Genomic DNA, 6253 nt, shown 5'->3' with positions numbered 1-6253 from the left:
GTCCTCTCCAGGGCATGGCTGCAGAGGCACCTGCTCATTTGTCCAGGTCTCCACTCACACCTTCCTATCCTCTTGCCTGAGCTTCAGCAAGAGCTGGGGTGTGCCAGGGTTTGCAGAAAGCTGAGGGGTGCAGGAGCTGGGGAGGTTTGGAGAACATGGGAATATAACCAGGGCGCTGTGCTGGCTGTCAAACCCTGGGCTGTGAACCAGGAGATGGACGGAATAGGAGGTACCTTCTCCCCACCATGGAAGGGGACTTCTCAGCATGTCCCCACGGGCAGCCCAAGGGCTGCTTGGGGGGATGAGGCTCCCAGAGCAGGCAGGAAAGCCTTGCCCCTCGGCGCAAGTCCCCATCCTGCCTGTCCCCCTGTCTTCTGGCCCGTCTACCATGCGAAAGAGTCTGTGACTGAAATCTTAATGCTACCGAGACACAGTAATTGGCACCAATTAAATTGCTACATTCATGTTTGAATTGCTTTAACTGGCGAGACACACTGTCTTATTTATACAAAAAAATATGTTTGCTTGTGGGTTTGTCTGAACCAGGGCCAGCAGAAAATGCACCATTTCGAGCCCCGCTGCAAACACGTTCTCTGCTCGCAAACTGGAAGTCACCTTGTCTTTAGCCTATGCCAAGCAAATGGTTGCAGAACAGAAACTCTGCTTTCCTCGGGGCTGAGCCCTGCTGGCACCACAAGAGGGGTCCCCTCCTTTCTTCCCGCAGGCAGCTGCCAAATTTCACTCTCCAGCCTGGGAGCTGTTTGGGAGAATATGGTCTGATTCAGGGATTCCTGGACTCGTCACCCATTTTAAAGCTGTGCTCAGGGGAGGGCAGGGGGTGCTGGCAGCTGCCAGCCCTGGTGCCAAGTCCTGCCTCAGCTTCTCCTTCAGAGGATTCATGGGGCTTGAGGGGCAGGGGCTGTTTGCAGAGCATGGGTGCAGAGGGGAAGCTGGTGTTTGCTGTGTGACTAAGGGGAGAGGAACCACTGGAGGTTATAAAGGACCCTACATGCAGGATGGCAAGCACAGGCATGCTGCCTGGCCACAGCAAGTAGGAAAATGTTATCCAAGACAGCAGCATCCCTTGTGCAACCTGCAGATGCACAGCGAATGCATTGACTTTCTGCTCCAGAAAGCTCCGTCGCTGCCCCCAGGTCCTGCTGCTATAAGGAGATGGGGGCCAGACCCTCATCATGCGTGATTGTTTGCTGGGGGTCTGACCCCTGGGAGGGGAAGCATGGGATGAGGGGGGCTGCCGCAGCACAGCATTTTTCATGTCTCTGCACTCCTGGTGCTGGGTACCTCCTGTCCCACAGGTGAGCTTACGGAGGAGGGGGCAAGATCAGCCCCCAAGAGCTGCACCTGCAGCAGCTGCATTTTGTTCCCTCTCAGGAACCTAGAAGCATCAGGGCCAAATCAAACACAGTCCTCCTCTGAAAGGAGCCTCTGCCCTTCACACCCCAGCGCTGCGTGGCCCCGTCCTCTCCCACCCTGGCCACGGAGCCAGGCTCCTCTCTGGGTCCTGCTCCTCTCTGGGTCCTGACTGCAGAGCTGGTGAGCGTCTAATCCCAGCCACGAGAGCCTAAAACCCCAGAACAAAGCGATTAAGCTCTGGTCCCTTGCAGGCAGCCAAAAAGAGAAGAGCCGACGTATCCACACAGATTTCCTCCTCCTCCCCACCAGATCCGTGTCTCAGGGAAATTTTCAGAGGAGGATCAGGTTGCCCATTCATCGCTGGGATGTGGGACTGGTAAAACCACAACACTCTAACTGCTCTTGGGGCTTTGTAAAGACCCCACATCCTGCTAGAGCTCAGGATGGTTCTTTTTCTCCTCCTGTCTCCATGATTAGTGGTTAATTAGAGCCAGCTGGGACCCTGGCTCCAGCCCTGGCCCCACCACAGGAGCCACCCTCAAACAGTGACCACAAGCAGGTGATGGAGATGCTGATATCTTGGGCACTGTTTTCCTTCTCATGCCCACCTTCGCAGAGGGCTTCCCTTGAGTTGCTACGGGAAGGTAGACATAGCACGAGAGCGTGGAGAGCCCCGGGAGTGCCAGGACATGAAGTGAGCGGTGAGGATGGTACCTGACCCTTGGTCTCATGTCCCTAGCTTCTCCTCTCTGCCAGAGGTGGGGAAAAGCAGCTGGTGGGCTCGGCTCAGAGATGTAAGCCCCATCCAGCCACACGTGCTCGGGAGCTGGGATCCCCAAATATGCTGGTTTGGGTGTAGAGGAGCTGGAGAGCTCTTTAAGTTGCTGCTGCCAGCCAGCCCTGAGGCTTTGCCACCTAGCTGGAGGGGCCTGCAGAGATGCAAGGAGCTGGGTGAGTCCTGGGCTGTTGTTTGGGTGCCCTGCAGCCACAATCGTAACCTGTGTTGCTCACGTGCTTGTGAAGCAGTGTGGTGTGTTCTCCTGAAAATGTCTTTGCTGTTAGGGGCAATGGAGAATTTGGGGGAAGGTCATGGGTAACCTCAGCTGGGCTCTGTTGCATCCTTTAGAGCATCTGGCTGGAGGAGGGCATGGAGAAAGACTGAAATGCTCCCAAAGGGTGTATTTACGCCCATCCAGGAGGGTCAGCATGCTGCAAGGAGTGAGCCTCGAGCCTGAACAGAGCCCTGCTCCCCACACCCGGCACGAGCATCCTCAGTTGTGCGTGATGCCAGACTTCAGGGTTCTGCTCCAAAATGCTGGGCAGCCCCCAGCACCACAAGGGGCCAGTTTCAACATTGCCGTGGCTCTGGCACCCACGGGCTGCCCTGGGAAAACCAAGGGGGCTGGGATTCGGCTGGGGCGAAAAGCGGGGTATGCAGCAAAGGCCAGCCAGGCACCACACAGGGCTTGCCTGGCACGTGGCAGCTGTTCCTCCTAACACCCCCATCCCTCCTTCCCCAGCCCCAGGTGAGCCCTGGTCCTTGCCCAGGGTTTTCCCACAGCCCGGCCCCGGGGGAGCGCCCCTGCCGCCCCCGGGGTCCTGCTTTTCATCCGAAAGGGGAAGCGTGGGAGCATGCGCAGCCGAAAGGCCACGAATACCAACACTCGGGCTGGGGGATTATTTATAACGCTGGCACCTCTCCAAACAGATGTTTCATTTTATTCTGAACTCGCACTAAATAGGTCACTCGTTTCCTCTGTCTCCCATGGGCTTAAAACGGAGGGGGAAAGTGGGGGGGATTAGGGGTGAGAGAGCAGGGCTCGCCATGGTCCCACGTTGCCCCATGCCAGCTCCTCACAGCGACGTGTGGCTGGAGGTTTGGGGATGTCGCAGTCCCCCCCTGTGCTTGGAGAGGGGTGCTTGGAGAGGGAGGGTGGCCGCTGCTGAAACGGGGTGCCGTGGGGCTCGCCACCTCCCCCCATTCCTCATGTGGCTGAGCCCGGGGCTGCTGAATCACGCTGCTGGGGGCCCAGCATGGACTCGTCATCCTTCCTGGCATTCTCCCCGCCTGCTTTGGAGTCACGGTTCTCGTTTTCAGCTTTCTGATGCTGTCAAAGTCCGCGATAGCTCGTGGCAGGCTGGCCCAGAGGAGGCTGGCTGTGCCCACTCATGTCCTGCTGTCTGCTGCAGGACCAGCACTCTGGTGACCACACAGCCACCTCCTCCAGGTGACACCAAGCTGAGGACCAGGGACTGGAGTCCTGGACGGGGGCTTGTGTTGTGTCAGCCCTGCTTTCTGCAGCAGAGACAGGCAAGAGAGCCGTCCCTGCCTGTGGGCACGGTGACATCTGCCCCTGCTTCAACCATCTCCTAGAGAGCTTAGTCCACACCAGGGCTGTGGCTTTAATCACGTCTTCACAGACCAAACAGCACTGGTGAAACCATTCAGAGGGTTCAGGCATTTGTGACGCTGCCTGTGAGTGCTTGCAAAACCTCAGCCCTGGCAAACTGGCACCCGGGGCTCTTGGCGTACCCCAGTCTCACCAGCACCTGGGTAAAGCCTTGGGACCCCCTTGGAGGTCAGCCAGGTGAGGAGGGCTTGGGCAGGGATGCTTTGCGAGACCCCGAGGGCTCCTCCAGCCCCTCTGCTCCTCAGCTTGGTTTCAGATTTCCTACCTCTGTGTTTTATCAGCAGCTCTTTATGGGCTTTGGGACGACAGGCTCCGCATGTGTGTGCCCTGCCTAATTCCAGCCATGTGCTGGGAAAAAGCAAAAGGGCTCTGTGATGATAATCTGGCCTGTGAGTAAACGCGGTGTCATGGGAGCCAAGGGACCCCAGAGGAGAGATGTTGCAACTCCGGACGGTTCCAGCCAAGAGGAAAAAAAAGCCAACAAAACACAAAAAACCCACCCCGCTCAGTTTTATTTAGATTAAAGGGTGGGAAAGAAGCAGTCGTGGAGGCCAGGGGGAGGGTGGCAGAGGAAAACAGGACAAGCCAAGGAGTTTCACTGCTGGACAAGCAAGGCTTGGGTTTCAGGGGTCACCAGCCTTTGCTCAGGGAGAAATTAGCCTTCAAAAGCGGGGGACAGTGCCCCCCCCAACCAGGAGAAGCTCCCTGGCTGTGAGCGGCATCGATCATGGGATCCACACGGAGTTTTTTTAATTTCATATGGGCACCCGTGATCTCACTTAATGACTCAGATGCACTTAGACAAAGAAGAAATAAAGTATATTTTACTTCCCGCTAATTTGCACCAGATGTCCCTGGCCTGCTTGGCAGGACGACGGGGCCGGCGAGCATTGTGGGAGCGCCTGGAAGCAGTGCCCCAGCAAGGCAAAGGGCTAGGAATAGAAAGCTGGAGGAAGAGAAAGGACTGGCGGCTGTATGAGGGGCCTGGCTTCGCTTCTCCGCTCCTTCCTTCCCCGCAGTCGTGCTGCCACCAGCCGAGGTGCCCCTTGCCAACATCCCTGCCCGGCATCACCGGAGCGGGGAGGCTCAGCTATGGGGAGCACACCGCGGGGAGAGGAGAAATGTGAGGCAGTGGGTGCAGGAATTGCCCCTGGGATCTGCTGAGAGGAGGCTGTGCACCCTGATTTCCAGCAGGCAGCGCTTCCCCTTGCTGGTGATCGAGGCTCTGTAGGGACCAGAGCTCCTTCCGAGGTGGCTGTCAGGCCAGCCCTGGTTCCTGTCCTGCTTCCCAGCACACCGAGCTGTCCCCTGCCCTGTGCGCCAGCTTTGCAGGCTGGTTCCCAGCTCCCACAGCTCTGGGGGTGCTTGTGGGAACCCCATACTTGTTCTTCACAGGACATTAGTGGTTGTGGAGGAACGGCAAGAAACAAGGTCTAGGCTTGTACAGGGGAGGGCAGTGGGTCAGGACAGTTTTCTTGGTGTGGATGCCCATCTGTGTAGACCTCCCTGGTTTAAAGCAGTTGCAGGGATGGAATTGGCTCCATCCCACGTGCTCTGTGCTTGGGGATGGGCAGTGCTGTATGATGCTTGTGCCAGCAGTGGCTGCTGCTCGTGCTGGGATGCTCTGCACTGTACGTGTGCTGGGAGCAGCTGCAGAGAGAAGGGGACTCGGAGGTGTGGCAGGGCACACCAAGAAAAGTCAAGGGAAATTCTTGTCTTGTTACTCAAGAATAGTCAAGACTGAGCCCACACAACATATTTTGGTCACTAGAAAAGGTGTCTTTAGCATCCTTAAACAAGAGATAGGTCTGGAGTGAGGGAAGAGTAACAAGTTGATAAGGTTTGGTGATGCTTGAACACCTTAGCAAGGCACTGCGAGGTGGGGAGGAGTGGCAGAGATGGATGAAGGAGCGGTCCTCCCTAAATAAAGGTGGGGCCATCCTCAGCTGAAGCTGGATGCGGCTCTTCCTCATATCCAAAGCCCTGGGCGTAGCCCTGCTCCTGCTGCAGAAATTCCTGTCCAAGTTCATCGGCCACAGAGGCATCGGCTGCTGGCTGCCGCTTGAAGCAACAAGTCGGGGAGTGGGAGAGGAGGCAGAGGAGAAAGCTCAGCTGTCATCGGGTTTGGGATGCAGAAGAAATGAGTTTGGGCTGCTCTGGAGAAGCTGCAAAGTCATGAGATGGGGAATCATGAGACTTGAATCCCGGTCCTGGCGCAGCCTTGGTCCTGCTGCGTGGCCTTGGCCATGGCCGTTTGACCTCTCTGCTCTGGCCCCAGTGCTCTCCAAACAGCGCTGCTGCTCAGGAGTATCGAGGTGCCCCCATTTATCCCATCACCCTGCATTAGAGATGCTCCAAAAGGCTTTTGGTGGTGCCTGGCCCCAGCCAGCTGTGGGATGCTTTCCTTTCACCAGCGCGGCTGTGGGCAGGAAAACTCGACAGCCCCAGAGCTGGCTCAGCTCTGCATT

This window comes from Apaloderma vittatum, unplaced genomic scaffold (genome assembly GCF_000703405.1).
Source record: "Apaloderma vittatum isolate BGI_N311 unplaced genomic scaffold, ASM70340v1 scaffold33357, whole genome shotgun sequence".
Lineage (NCBI taxonomy): Eukaryota > Metazoa > Chordata > Aves > Trogoniformes > Trogonidae > Apaloderma > Apaloderma vittatum.
This window is presented reverse-complemented; position numbering follows the sequence as displayed.